This window comes from Rattus norvegicus, chromosome 19 (genome assembly GCF_036323735.1).
Source record: "Rattus norvegicus strain BN/NHsdMcwi chromosome 19, GRCr8, whole genome shotgun sequence".
NCBI lineage: Eukaryota > Metazoa > Chordata > Mammalia > Rodentia > Muridae > Rattus > Rattus norvegicus.
Window position 1 is genome coordinate 67,715,165 of NC_086037.1, and position 15,069 is coordinate 67,730,233.

General features: G+C 52.2%; 2 long non-coding RNA genes across 4 annotated transcripts; one reads left to right on the top strand and one right to left on the bottom strand.

Annotated features, from left to right (window-relative positions):
- The first annotated feature begins 32 nt into the window (after window positions 1-32).
- LOC100909629 (uncharacterized) lies at window positions 33-10,401 on the top strand. Of its 3 annotated transcripts, XR_001842340.3 has the most exons (4): window positions 33-809; window positions 5,098-5,279; window positions 7,321-7,434; window positions 9,964-10,401. It is a non-coding gene; the product is annotated as an uncharacterized LOC100909629 (long non-coding RNA). The 3 variants fall into 3 exon arrangements; XR_005496728.2 differs by lacking the exons at window positions 33-809; window positions 9,964-10,401 and adding an exon at window positions 9,405-9,834 and having other exon boundaries at window positions 831-5,279; XR_010060506.1 differs by lacking the exon at window positions 33-809 and having other exon boundaries at window positions 835-5,279.
- LOC120098494 (uncharacterized) lies at window positions 7,912-14,726 on the bottom strand. Its single transcript, XR_005496729.2, has 3 exons — window positions 11,442-14,726; window positions 10,465-10,790; window positions 7,912-10,362 (listed from the first exon to the last, which is right to left on the bottom strand). It is a non-coding gene; the product is annotated as an uncharacterized LOC120098494 (long non-coding RNA).
- Between the last annotated feature and the right edge of the window lie 343 nt (window positions 14,727-15,069).

Below are 15,069 nucleotides of genomic sequence, written 5' to 3' on the forward strand. Positions count from 1 at the left end.
TGGCTTGGTTCTTCCAAGCATGCTCTGGTCTCAGCCGTCCTGAACCCTGCCTGGCTGGCCATCCTTTTCATCATTGTTTTATATCGCCGGACGCCCCAACTAGCCTCTGCCACGGTGAACATATCCGGGCCCTGGTATGGATCATTCCTGGAAAGATATTGATTTTTGAAACCAATTCTGGAGCCCATGCTGAGGACTCGGACGTGGCCTGCTTGCTGGCCAAGCGTCTAGTAGCTACAGGACAGAGATTGATGGATATTTTGGGCGCACCTTCAGGTCTTGAGCTAATTAAGTCTGGGAAGGCCAGAAGACGTCCCGGGGGATACGAGGGCTAAGACCAGCCCGAGGCTGAGGGCAGAAGAGGGAAAAGAGGAAGGTGGTCAGACTCCAGCTGGCTACCCCAGGAGGGCAGCGAGGCCTTCTCCCAGTGCCGCAAGGACTTCTCCGTGGCATTTCTAGTCAGTTTGAGTAAGGACTTCAGTTTAGAACACCCGCTGGAACATGCTTCTAAGTGATGTGGCCGAGGCTCTGCAGGGCCTCTAGATGGTGAGATGTTGAATGGCAGACTCCACGGTCACGTGATCTCTTGACCTGCTGAATGGCAGGCTTCACGGTCACGTGATCTCTTGCCCTGCCCCTTTCTCTTAGAATTGGAGCCTAGAATTGGGACCAGTCATAAAAGATGCTCCTTCTGAGAGGGGATCAACGAAAGGAAGGACCTGGACTCTTTCCCTCCTGAGTGACCGCCCACCCATGACTACCCCCACCTCACCTTTACCCACACTCACCAGATCTGCGAGGTGACAAAGGTAGGAAGGATGCGCATAGCACCAGGCCGCATCAGCCGTGTGAGGTCAGCCTACAAGCAGCCCCTGCCTTTGGTCTACTCCACCGACTTCTCCAAGCCTTAGCCATGGTGGGGATGTATGTCTGTTTGACCAGGCTGGCACTAGGTCAAAGGTCACCCCAACTCTTTCACTTTAAACCAGACTGTTCTGGGTTTGTCTGGCATTGTGTTGTGAGGGTTTTTTTCGGGGGGGGGGAGTTTAAGTTTTCCCTGTCATGTGCTATATTCTGGAGTAGTTGACCTAACCTTAGCTTCAAACAACCTTGAAACACCCCCAAAATGAAGATCAGGAACCGTCCCCTCCTGGTTCATGCCCACACCCAAGTCTAAGTCCAGCAAAGGTGCTCTAATTCGAATAGATACCAATCTCCAACATCCCAGTATATGCCTGCAGGCTCTCCAAGCCTCTCAGCTTCCAGGAGTTCTCCCCGTTCTGTGACAGTTGTGTAGTCAAGACCCACGCCCCATCTGCCGGGCAGCCTAGAGACTGTGTACTCTGCCTACAAGCAGAGCTAAATGGGAAAGGCATCCCCATGCTCCCCAACTTGCTTTACGGTACCAGCAGTTCTATTCCTTTGAATAGCACAAAGACTATGAAGCACTGTAGTTGAGCCTGTGACTGCGCTTGCCCGAGGTGGGGAGGGTTGGGGGCTGTTGAAGTGGAACACCAGACCTTTAAGTAGACCCGGGCTGAGTTTGCTGGGGTGGTGGTCAAGAAAGCCTAAGTGTGAGGGGACAGGACACAGAGTGGGGTACACACTGCTTCAGCCTTCTCCAGGAGGCTGGGTCAAAGGTGTCAGCCCTGGCCCTGAAGTTCAGGAGACAGAAAGAAAGCTGGCTTCCTGTCCAGACCTCAGGGTATCACCTACAGGGGCCTCTCTCTGCCTTGGGAGGTCTCCCTTCCAAGATTCCCGGACTCACCTGATCACTACTCCTATGGTGGCCTCAACAGCCCGCAAAGCCCAGAGCATCTAGAGTTTGCAGCCAGCAGCTTCTGAAGGTGCTTCCAGCCTGACACGGGAGTTCTGAGGGCCAGGGGAATAAAGGGAAGGAACCAACTGGGTCCTGGATCACTAAAGGGGACTGTCGTACCTAAGCCTGGACCAACATGGCTCCCAGAAAAGTGATCAAGGTGATGACATCAGCGAAGAACAGTGGAGGAGAGAGGGCCCGCCCCTGATGGTGGCTGGTCTATTTTTTTCTATTCTATTCCATTCCACTCCACTCCAATCCATTCCTGCTACAGACACAATGACCAAAAATAACAAGGAGAGGAAAGGGTTTATTTTATCTTACAACTCCCAGGTAATGGTGTATCTCGGAGGGAAGTCAGGATAGGAAGAACAGAGAAATGCTGCTTCCTGGTTCACTTCCTGGCTCACTTCCTGTCTTGTTCATAGGCTCATACTTGACCAGTTTGTTTTTTACCCAGCCCAGGACCACCTGCTCAGAGAATGGCTCTGCTTGTAATGGGATGGGCCTCGCTACCTCAATGGCTCACAGACATGTCCAAGGGCCAGCGTAACCAAAGCAATTCCTCAACTGAGGCTCCAACTCTCAGACGACTTTAAAGGATGTCAAGTTGACAAAGCAACCAGGACAGTGGGGGTGGGGGACGCGGAACCAGGCCTTACGTCTGACATGGTCTGCCCTGGGTCCAGAGCTTGTGCCTGTTCATTTATTCCTCAACTTATTTAGTTACCTCCAAGGTAGGTCCGTGGACTCTCTTCCTGAAGATAACTTCCTAAAACGTGCCACTGATGGGCCGGTGCCGACAGTCCATACATGTGATTGACACATATGATATGGGTGTGCGAGCCCTGTGTGTGTGTGTGTGTGTGTGTGTGTGTGTGTGTGTGTGTGTCCCACAGGTGTGGCCTGCATGCTCCTTTATGAAAATATTTGTCCCCCTGTGAACTGGCTGGTTTTGTGTGTCAACTTGACACAAGCTGGAGTCATCGCAGAGAAAGGAGCCTCCCTTGAGGAAATACCTCCATGAGACCCAGCTGTAAGGCATTTTCTCAATTAGTGATCAAGGGTGGGAGGGCCCAGCTCATGGTGGGTGGAGCCATCCCTGGGCTGGTGGTCTTGGGTTCTATAAGAGAGCAAGCTTAGCAAGCCAGGGGAAGCAAGCCAGTACATTCCTCCATGGCCTCTGCATCAGCTCCTGCTTCCTGACCTGCTTGAGTTCCAGTCCTGACTTCCTTTGGTGATGAAGAGCAATGTGGAAGTGTAAGCTGAATCAACCCTTTCCTCCCCAGCTTGCTTCTTGATCATGAGGTTTGTGCAGGGATAGGAACCCTGACTGTCTCGATTCATCTTCCATTTGCCATGAACCTGCCCAACAGGCAAACTGGGTAGGTGCGAGGTCAGCCAGGTTACCGTCTACTCCTAGTGGGTCCAGTGCTTCCTAATAAGTCTGCGTCTTTTCTCTCTCACTCATTTTCTAATTGGCCGTTATTAATTTGCTGTTGACTCGTGAGGATCCCTTGTGCGTGACAGGAATTAGCTCCGCCATGGGGAACGACTGTTTCTTTCAGTTTTTCCACTCGGCTGCCTTAGGTCAGCGGTTCCCGAGCTTCCTAAGGCTTTCGACCCTTTAGTACAGTTCCATGCAACTATTTCACGGCTTCTTTATAACTGCGGTTTTGTCGCTGTAATGAATCGTAATGTAAATAGGTTTGGAGACAGAGGTTAGACAGAGGGGTTGAGACCCACAGGTTGTGAACCACTGCCTTACCAGGAGGCCAGCTCCTTTCCTGTGGTGCTTTCTCCGGTTTCAGCTGCACCTGAGCCAATGCAGGACCCATCTCACGCACAGCTACACTTTTTTTCTCTCTGTCTCGAATGTCTCTAATGTCAGGAATGATCCAGAACCACCTATCTGATTTCTCCTCCAGAGAGAGACTTCTCTCTTTGCTGCGGAACGAGAAAGAGCTCGACGTCACTGCCGGTGTTTCCTCTCTCCCGTTCATCAGAAGGTCTCCCTCTATCCATCACCCAGCTCTTGGTTATTTTATATCTCTCTACTTTCCTAGCAAATGCTGCCAACCACATTATTGGGGTCCATTGTGAGTATTAGAGAAATAGACATTAATTCATTAATGTTTTCTTACGTGTCAAGTTTTTGTTACTATAACAAACAGCCCAGAGCTGGCTGATGAGAAGTGTTTTGCTCTGACCCGCCATTTTGGAGGTTCCTGGCCCTGACAGATTTGCCTGCAGTGAGTCAGAGTCATGGTAGCAGTATGAAGGCAGCAGAGTCCAGAAGGGCTGGGCCCTACTGTCTCTTTCACAGGCACATCACCCAGAGACCTCCCTCTAGACCTCGTCTCATAAAGGTTTTCTACCTCCCAATTACCACCTTGGAAATACTGGGGACAGAGCCTTTAACACATGGGACTTGGAGGGACACAAAATACAGCATTGTAACACATCACACATTATATAAAACATACTGTCCTGAAGTGTTCAGGGTGACATTAAGTCGTTCACACCACCACTGTGTAACCGTCACCCCTAAGAACCTTCCCGGATCCCAGATCAAGCACACCTGGAACATCCAGGACCCCAGTCCCACCTGTCTCTGGGAGCCATGCTGTTCTCTTAGGGACTCAGTGTGTGGAATCATGCCATACCTTCCTGTGACTGGCTCGTCTGGTGTACCAGGATGCCCTCAGTTTCCCCCACCCTAGAGAACACGTCAGAATCATGCGGACATCTCAGAAGGATTGTGTAGAGCAACTCCTTGGATGGCTTACCAGAAATGCCTTACCTTCATGCATTACATTAATTTTAAAGGTGTCCTGACTGGCATCTGAGGAGCCCCACCATCCGGGTTTGCCTGAAACTATGGGATTCCTTCCTCTGAAAATTTGGTACATGTCTGTTTAAGCTTTGCTTATAGATTTCTGGACGGTTCTGCGCCATGCTGACCCTGTTTCTGCACACACCGTTGGGCTGGTGGACTCTTAAGAGAGCTGATGGTGATGGGCATGGATCCCGTTAGGACCAGAGCGGCACAGAGCTATTTTAGGTGCCTGTGCGCATGCGCAAATAAGTGAATGTCACTCTAAAGTCTAACCTACAGCGCCGTCTGTGGAGAAGGAGGTGGGAAGGACAGTAACGCACACGGGGAGAATCGGGGTGGGAAATGGGGCCATTCTCTGCTTCTTCTTCCAAATTGTAAGTTTGGAGTTATGTCAACCCAAAAGTTAAAAACCGTAAGTAAATATCTTCTTCCCCTATAGGACTCTGGGATGGCACTGTAAAGTTCCCAGGGCCTGAGGCAGGCCTCTCCTTGCAACTACTCAGGAAGCTGAGGCAGGAGGATTGAGATTAAGGCCGGCTTAGACTACAAAGGGAGTTTAGATCCAGCCTAGGCAATCTCTCGAGACCTTCAAAATGAAAAAGTGAAAAGAAAATTGTTCTGGTAAGTTTTTTGTTTTTTGTTTGTTTTTTTTTGTTTGTTTGTTTTGGGGTTGTTTGTTTTGCTTTGTTTTTGTCAACCTGGCACAAGTCTAGCACATGGGAAGAAGGAAACCTCAGCTGAGGACCCGCTTCCATCAGACTCACCTATAGGGAAGTCTGTGTGGCATTTCCTTGATTGATGGATGTGGGAGGGTCCAGGCCACTGTGGGCGGGGCCACCCCTGGGCTGGTGGTCCAGGAAAGCAGAGTGTGCTAGCCACGGGGAGCAAGTCAATGGGCAGCGTTCGCCAAGGCTTCTGTCTCTGTTCTTGCCTTCACTTTATTCTTTTTTTTTTTTTTCTTTTTTTCGGAGCGGGGGACCGAACCCAGGGCCTTGCGCTTGCTAGGCAAGCGCTCTACCACTGAGCTAAATCCCCAACCCCTTGCCTTCACTTTCTACGTTGAGTGCCTGCCCGAGTTTCCTTCATATTGGATGACAAATTAAGCTGAAATAGATCCTTTCTCCCCAAGTCGCTTTTAGTACTGGTGCTTATCACATGAACAGAAGGCAAATAAAGAAAGGACTTTCTTTTCCTGAATCCATGGATTCCTGGTCCCAGCTCCTATATGGCAAAGAGAAGAGGAGAGAGGGGTGGGGGAGATGGAGGAGAAGGAGGGGTGAAGGAATGTGTCCCACAAGATTCCATTTCTAGTATCTGTTTCCTGCTGTGGCTTCGTTTCTGCATGGTGGGCTCTCTGATGTCCTTGCTGGAAGAGACTGCAGCCCGGCTTCCCCATCTTTGTAAATGCCTGGAGGATCAGTTCTCTTTGGTAATTTTGAAGAACTAATTGTCAAGTTTCCCAAGCATGGTATGCAATGTGGAGTATGTCCTTAACCAGCATTTGTATTTGTTTTTGTTTCGGGGCTTGTTTGCATTTTGTTCTATTTTCGGTGACTTTTTGTTTTCTTATATTCACTACAAATATGTGTGCATTTGAACAATCCCTAGAAGTCGTTGGAGGAGGCTTGGTCACATGTCCTCAGTGTTTGGAAGGGCTTCAGGCTGGTGTTTTTTCCCGTTTCCTGTCCCTGGGTCTCCTCTTCTGGGTCGCTCTGAGGAGGTGCTAGCCTAGTTCATAGCTGGCTGCCATCTCATCAAGCAATCCTTCAGCGCCACTGTCAAGACTCTCTACCTTACTTGAATCTTCCTGCCTTACCTCATTTATCACTTTTATGTTGGCCTTGGATACCCCTACCCTGCATGTGTATTCCCCCACCGCACCCCCAGGGGACAGAGACATTGTGTGGCCTACAGTTTGGGGTATTTTGTACAAGACAAAAAGTCTAGATGCCCATGCGTTCTTTCCAAATAGCATGTAATTAAAGTGTTTCCTGCTGGGCGGTGTGGGCACACACCTTCAACCCCAACACTTGAGGCAGAGGCAGGGGCAGGCAGATCTCTGTGAGCTGGAGGCTAGCCTGGTCTACGAAGTTCCAGGACAGTCAGAGCTACACAGAAAAACCCTTACTCAAAAAGAAACTGAAAAATAATAATAACAATAAAAAGTCTGTGTTTCTTTTATTAAAATAATCAAGCAGGTTGTGTTTTCCTTCCAAACCTGGGATGGAGCAGGCTCTTAGCCATTGATTTTGGGGTTTGAGAAAGGGGGCCTAATTAATTCAGGCACATCAGGTCATTCAGGACATGAGCCCTCTGCCACTCTTACTGGGCAAGCCCTGGGCAAACCAGGCTTGGTCATCCCACCCTGCTTTGGGGGATTTTCCAGAACTTGCAAAGCACCTAAAACCCAAACCGTTGTAGGACTTGCTACGAGGGAATTTGAAATGAAGGGTGTTTCCTGAGGGCCAGTGCAGAGTTTAAATTAGGATCTACTTACCTAACCTAATTAACAATAGTTCTCAGTTCCTCTAAAAAAAAATTTTGCTAATTTGACTAGTCAAAGTTTGAGAGGAGCATGTAAATCTTAGTCACCTCCGATCTCGAAATAATTGATTTTTGTCCACAGCTTTTCGAAGACATTTGCTTTGTTTGTGTATTTCAGTGCAATGGCTGTTCACTGAGGAGATTATTACTGTTAAACTTCTGCAGACAGGAAAAGGGTGGAAGAGGACCACCATGGTCAACGTCCACTCACACACTCCACGACCCCAAGAAGGTGAGAGGATTCCCCCAGAGAACAAAACACCAAGTCTCAACCAAGACAGAATGGGCTCTCTGCATCTCATACGACCATTCTGGAGGTTGGATTTATCACCCTCAGAGCCCTCACAAGGATGTCTCCAACCCCAGGTTCATTCACTGGCACACTCTATCAAACATTCTGGAAACTCTGAACTCCAGACACCCCCCTGCCCCAAACTCCTCCAGGAAATTCAAATGGAGGGAATGATTTCTGACAGATTTTGTGAACTTAGCAGCATCCTAAAGTTAAGACAGTTCCAAACAGCCACAGGTGGGTGTCTCTTCTCAACATTTTGAGGCACCATAATCCAGGACACACTGATGGGACACTCCTTGGCAACTCAGGGGCTATCGAGCCTGGTATATGGAGTAGAAAAGAGTCACAGAAGGGGTTGGGGATTTAGCTCAGTGGTAGAGCACTTGCCTAGCAAGCGCAAGGCCCTGGGTTCGGTCCCCAGCTCCGAAAATAGAAAAAAAAAAAAAGAAAGAGAAAAAAAAAGAAAAAAGAAAGAAAAGAGTCACAGAGACAGTGCCTCAAACAGGGGGGAAGGCAAGGACTGACACCTGACTGACAGCTGACACCTGAGGTCCTCTGACCTCCACACACCTGCCACAGTGCAGACACTCATGCATTCACACACACACACACACACACACACACACACACACACACACACAGATGGGCAGGCAGACAGACTCACATGTTAGTGTGCATCTGGATAGGAGAAAGTGACATGTGGAAGTGTCTTACTTGGGGTCAGTATCGTTGTGAAGTAGCACCATGACCAAAAGCAACTCAGGAAGGGGAGGGTTTATTTGGAAGTCAGGGCAGGAGTTCAGTGAAGAGCCCTGGAGGCAGGAGCTGATGCAGAGGCCATGGAGGGGCGCTGCTTACTGGCATGCTCCCTGTGGCTCAATCAGCCTGCTTTCTTATAGATCCCAGAACCACCAGCCCAGGGGTGACACCGCCCACAGTGGGCTGGGCCCTCCCCCATTGATCACTAATTAAGAAAGTGCCCTGCGGGCTTGTCTGTAGCCTGTTCTTATGGGGGCATTTTCTCAGTTGAGGCTTTCTCCTCTGTCACTGAATCTAGCTTGGGTAAAGTAAATATAAAAGTAGCCAGCACAGGTAGGACAGTGGATAGAATGACAGGAGAAAGATCCCGGAGGGTGACTTTATCAGGGACTGGACAGCAGCAAAGGATTTGTGACTAGTCAGACTCTGGAACTGATACATGATTTTTTTTTCAGTTGTTACTGTTGTTTTGTTGTTGTTGATAGAGAGAGAGACAGACAGACAGAGAAGGACAGAGGAGGGTACACATGTGCACATGGAGAAGTCGGAGGATAGCTTTCGGTAGTCATTTCTTTCTTCCACTGTGGGTTGCAGGGATCCAGCTCAGAGCGTCGGACTTGCATAGCAAGCGGTTTTCAGCTCTGAACCACCTCATTAGCTCTGGGGTGCACACCTTAAACTCGTGCGCTGTGTTACATGTCGACCACAACCCAACTAAGCTACTAAAAAGTGGTGCCAAAAACAAAGGACAAAAAAGTGGTGTCACTCAGGGGTCGGTGACACACACCTTTCACCCCAGCGCCCGGGAGACAGGCAGGTGGATCTCTGTGCAGTGGCATGGCGAGAATCTGAAGCCAGTCTAATGCAAACTGGAATCTAGGCTGTGGGAATGGCTGCAGGAGGAGAAAAGCGGATGGTCCACTGCTATCCCAGGCTGCTGATGCTCCTGGAGGGACAGAGCAAACCTAACATGTAACCCAGGAAAACTCGTGTGAGATCGATCGGTTTGTTTAAATGTCACGTTTAAAGCATTGCATTAAACACATCAACTTATTTAAACAATAAATTGGAAGTAGCAGAGAATTGTATCCAGGGTTTGGGGAGATAAATCAGTGAAGTCTCATTTCAAGCTGCAATGTCTCCTTTAGCAGGGGGACAGTCTCGGCGATGCAGAAACTCAGAGATGAATGAAGCCAGCTGTGGCAAGTCAGCCCCCACCCCATGCGTGCACACACACTATACTCCACTCACACACTACATGCATGCACACCACACACACACACACACACACACACACACACACACATGCCATGTACACGCTTACCACATGCACATGGACAGACATGCTCACACATGTGCACACATGCACCTTAAGCCTTCCCAGGGCTGCTTGGAGACCTGTGTCTGAAGGTTGAGCCCTGCTCCCCTTAGAGGGATGAAGAAAGGAACCTCCGAGAACACAGTTTGAACACAGAGGAAGATGGAGAGATGGGGGTTTGTGATGAGCTACTCAGGGAGGGCACTCACCTGTCACTGTGTCACTGCTTCCTCCTGTGCCATTAAACAGATTTAACAGGATTTTCTGTGCTTCTTTTTTTTTTTCCCCCTTTGGAGCTGGGGACCAAACCCAGAGTCTTGCACTTGCTAGGCAAGCGCTCACCACTGAGCTAAATCCCCAACCCCTTTGTGCTTCTTTAAACATTACAGGTACGTGGACTGTTTCTGAAACCCGCAGTGATTTGGTGAGGAGCAGCCGCTCTGTGCACATCGGATCTGCAGAGCCGAGCCAAGCCCCGCCCGACCATGTTGCCCCTGCCCACACTCCAGCCCAGCAGGGAAGCCCTGGACAGGCCTCAGGAGTCTGTTAGGATACTCCCTCCTTCCAGGCATTCTGGAACGTTCTCTGAAGTGTGTATCCATTCGGGATGTCTCACCTCTGTAATCTGTCTCTACCCACAGAAGACGCTGGGCAAACAGCATGACCGTGTAGCTGTGGCAGTCTGTAGCCCTGGGCGTGCCTACTTGGTAGCATCAAGAATGGCCTTTGCTCGAGGTCTGGTCTTGTCACTGTGCCCCTGGTGCCTCCCTCACGGTTGATACTTTACCCTACAATAAAGTACAGGTGACTCTTAGGGGAATGTTTAAGGGATGAAGAAATGCTCTATTATTTTAAAACCAGGAAGTAAAACATCTCTTGAGAAGCCCCACCTTTCTTGGCCCATGACCAAGATTTTGACCTTTGCCATTCAGCACATCCTTTGGGGGCCTTGAGTGCACAGGTGCCCTCAGCTCAGGGAGATCGTGCGTGTTTCTGAGGTCTGTTCTTAAAGAGAATGGTGCTGGGGCTGTGAGGGCGGCTGTTCTCAGGGCACTTCACATCAGGAGTCACAGAGCCATGGACAGGGTGTGGCTCGAGCCAGCTGCTGCTCCTCACTGGGGTTTCCCATCATCAGAGCCTTGTGGATGCAGGGGTGGCAGGGATGGCAGTGGGTGACTTCAGTGAGGTCCTCCAGAAGGCAGGAAAGCAGGAAGCCCTGGGGACAGCAGACAGCCAATCAAGGGCAGACTGGTCTGCTGTGTCAGAGGGGAAGCATGAGCTTGGTGGGTGAGAGAGGGAAGAGGCGCCCAGGAGGTTCAGCAGATGGACGCCTATGGGTGTTCATACAGAAAAGGCCTGAGGGCTACTAGATTTCCCCATCCAAATAGAGGGCCCCTGGATCTTCCTGGGTTTATCTGAAGACATCTAAAGACAGCTCTGACTTTTCTCTCAAGCTAGAGGGAGGGTGGCTTGAAGCCAGTCCTAGCTATGGATTTCCAGAACCTATGCTCTTCTTTCTAAACAAGAGTCTCAGAACAGAGCAGGACCCTGGCCGTAAAGGGAAAGTTTTTCTCATGTGATGTAGCCCCAGGCATGTTCCTGTCTCTCAGAACCAGCCCTCTGGGCGTTGAGGGGACTAAGTATGTCCCAGCTCTGGTGTCTTTCTCTTCTCCCCTCTTTCCCAGAAGTTTCCCCTGTTCAAAAAAGCCCCTCTTGGAATGTGCTGACCTGGATTCTGAGGTCACACCCCACCTTTCCCAAGTATCATATTCCCAACCAAGTGTCAGAGTACGCCATGTCTGCTGGGACACAGGTGGGAGTGGGCTGGAAGTATGAGAAGTTGACAGCTTGGTGACCATGTGCAGACCTGGGAGCAGGTGTCCTGTGTGCTTTGGCCTCAAGCTCTTCTCTCTTCGTCATGAGCAGCAAGCAACATCTCTGTGGGTTTCCACACCAGAGGGTACTCTATGAAAACATGATGTCAGCCTCTGAACTCTGTTTGAGGGATCTGGGCAAACTCAGGGTCCCCATAGAAGACCAGAGAGTGACTAAAAGACAAACCAAGAAGACAGGACCATGACCCCAGATATGATCCAGCCAGGCCAGGCCAAGTAAAGACACCCAGGGGGACCCAGAGTCATGGCTTGGGGACAAAGAGCTGAGCTTTGTCAGAGCTGTACTTCTGTCCTGTAGTCCCTGCCCACCTATCCTATATCATGTAACTTACAGAAAGCCACATGGCATGAGAGACACAAGTCACCGAGGGTTAGTCTATTAGAAGGGGGTCATCCATCAGCCCTGAGTCTGACCCAGGTGACAATGGTCCAGTGGGGAGGAGGGGACACAGGACTGTCCCCGAGCTTGGCCCAGACTAAGATCTGGGTCTTGGACCTGTGCTAAGCCTCAGAGTCCTGGCCACTTTCTAGCTCTATCTGTGTCCCCCATCCTGTAGTCTGCACAGCTCAGATCTGTCTACTTGGCCTCTGCCGTGCACAAGGCACCTTGCCTCATTTACCAGATCTGTGGGCCTATCAGGCAAGAGTCAGTCAGTGGAGCATCACACACGGGCTCAAGATGGCTACCTGGTACAGCTGCCCCGGCAGCTTGCATTCTCTCAAACTCAGTCCTCTCGCCTGCCAGTGAGAACAGTTACAGCTCCCTATTCCCCTCCCAGGGTAGGCAGTCACCCTGTCAGCTACTGCTTCTTCCTCCCCACACGCCCCCAGGAGCAAGCAGACACTCATGGAGAAAACACTGAGTTCTGCTGTTCTAGCTTTCTCAACTACACAAGTCTGCCGTGAGCAAAACACAGTGCTGTGACACCGCCTCAGGGACAACCGCTTCAGGGCTGCCTCGGACCCTGTCAAACTTGACCAGAACCCAGCCTCACACCTAGAAGTTTTCCTAAGGCCTCTCCTGGAAGCACCCCAGGCTTCAACCTGCTAGAGGCTCTACTTCCCTCAGACCTCTCCGGCTCTGCTTCTAGACTATCTGCGCCCTCCTTGACCCCCACGAATAGAAAGGCCTGTTCTTTCTAGTGCAAGAGGAGGGTGTCACAGAACTGTGACTGGTATAGGTTTCTAAGTCATAGTCCCCATAGACAGGCAAGAAGCCTGTGAGCTTGTCCTCCTCTGAAGGGTTAAGACCCCGGGCCTGCAGCCGTAGCCAGATGCATGACAACATAGGTGCTGTCCCCAGCCAGGCCACACTGCAGGCCCCAGGAAGGCCACAGTGCAGGCCCCAGCCAGGCTACAGTGCAGGCCCCAGCCAGGCCTTGCTGCAGGTCCCAGTCAGGCCACAGTGTAAGCTCCAGCCAGGCCATGCTGCAGGCCCCAGTCAGACCACAGTGTAGGCCCCAGTCAGGCCACAATGTAGGCCCCAGCCAGGCCATGCTGCAGGCCCCAGTCAGGCCATAGTGCAGGCCCCAGCCAGGCCATGCTGCAGACCCCAGCCAGGCTACAGTGTAGGCCCCAGCCAGGCCTTGCTGCAGGTCCCAGTCAGGCCACAGTGTAGGCTCCAGCCAGGCCATGCTGCAGGCCCCAGTCAGACCACAGTGTAGGCCCCAGCCAGGCCACAATGTAGGTCCCAGCCAGGCCATGCTGCAGGCCCCAGTCAGGCCACAGTGTAGGCCCCAGCCAGGCCACAGCGTAGGCTCCAGTCAGGCCATGCTGCAGGCCCCAGTCAGGTCACAGTGTAGGCCCCAGCCAGGCCATGCTGCAGGCCCCAGTCAGGCCATAGTGCAGGCCCCAGCCAGGCCACAGTGTAGGCCCCAGTCAGGCCATGCTGCAAGCCCCAGTCAGGCCACAGTGTAGGCCCCAGCCAGGCCTTGCTGCAGGCCCCAGTCAAGCCACAGTGCAGGCCCCAGCCAGGCCACAGTGTAGGCCCCAGCCAGGCCTTGCTGCAGGCCCCAGCCAGGCCACAGTGCAGGCCCCAGCCAGGCCACAGTGTAGGCCCCAGTCAGGCCATGCTGCAGCCCCCAGTCAGGCCACAGTGTAGGCCCCAGCCAGGCCTTGCTGCAGGCCCCATTCAGGCCACAGTGCAGGCCCCAGCCAGGCCATGCTGCAGGCCCCAGTCAGGCCACAGTGTAGGCCCCAGTCAGGCCATGCTGCAGGCCCCAGTCAGGCCACAGTGCAGGCCCCAGCCAGGCCATGTTGCAGCCCCCAGTCAGGCCACAGTGTAGGCCCCAGCCAGGCCTTGCTGCAGGCCCCATTCAGGCCACAGTGCAGGCCCCAGCCAGGCCATGCTGCAGGCCCCAGTCAGGCCACAGTGTAGGCCCCAGTCAGGCCATGCTGCAGGCCCCAGTCAGGCCACAGTGCAGGCCCCAGCCAGGCCATGCTGCAGGCCCCAGTCAGGCCACAGTGTAGGCCCCAGTCAGGCCATGCTGCAGGCCCCAGTCAGGCCACAGTGTAGGCCCCAGTCAGGCCATGCTGCAGGCCCCAGTCAGGCCATAGTGCAGGCCCCAGACAGGCCACAGTGTAGGCCCCAGTCAGGCCATGCTACAGGCCCCAGTCAGGCCACAGTGCAGGCCCCAGCCAGGCCATGCTACAGGCCCCAGCCAGGCCATGCTGCAGGCCCCAGTCAGGCCATGCTGCAGGCCCCAGTCAGGCCACAGTGTAGGCCCCAGCCAGGCCACAGCATAGGCCCCAGTCAGGCCATGCTGCAGGCCCCAGTCAGGCCACAGTGTAGGCCCCAGCCAGGCTATGCTGCAGGCCCCAGCCAGGCCACAGTGTAGGCCCCAGTCAGGCCATGCTACAGGCCCCAGTCAGGCCACAGTGTAGGCCCCAGCCAGGCCATGCTGCAGGCCCCAGTCAGGCCACAATGCAGGCCCCAGTCAGGTCACAGTGTAGGCCCCAGCCAGGCCATGCTGCAGGCTCCAGCCAGGCCGGACTTTTTCCAGGCTTCAGGCCTCAAGCCTCAGGTTCGCAGAGGGTTACCACAACTGTTCCAGAACAGAAGCGTTTAGTGTGTGGGTGTTGGAATGTTCCACCACTGTGCCGGGTGCCACCCACCCAGGGGACCGGGAAGTGAAATTGCTCAGTCTGCGTTGGGTGTGGCAGGCCAGGGTATTTGAGTTCACCCGGAAAATTATCAAGGGAAGGAGGCCAGTCTATTTTCTTTTTCTTTTGAATTTTTTTTTTTTTTTTTTGGTTCTTTTTTTCGGAGCTGGGGACCGAACCCAGGGCCTTGCGCTTCCTAGGCAAGCGCTCTACCACTGAGCCAAATCCCCAACCCCTTGAATTTTTTGAGACAACATCTTGCTACATAGCCCAGGCTAGCCTCAAATGTATTGTCCTCCTGCCTGGAATTACACATAAACATCACCACACCCTAGAAATTTTACTCTGGAGTAGAGGTAAAATTGTAGTACTTGCTTATGGGCTCCTCAACCAAGAGGACCCTCCTCATCTTGAGGTTGGTCCTTTTTGAGATTCCAACTGAGGTGGATGCTGAGGGTCAGCTAAAGAGAGGGAGAAACTGTATCTTGAACACATTGA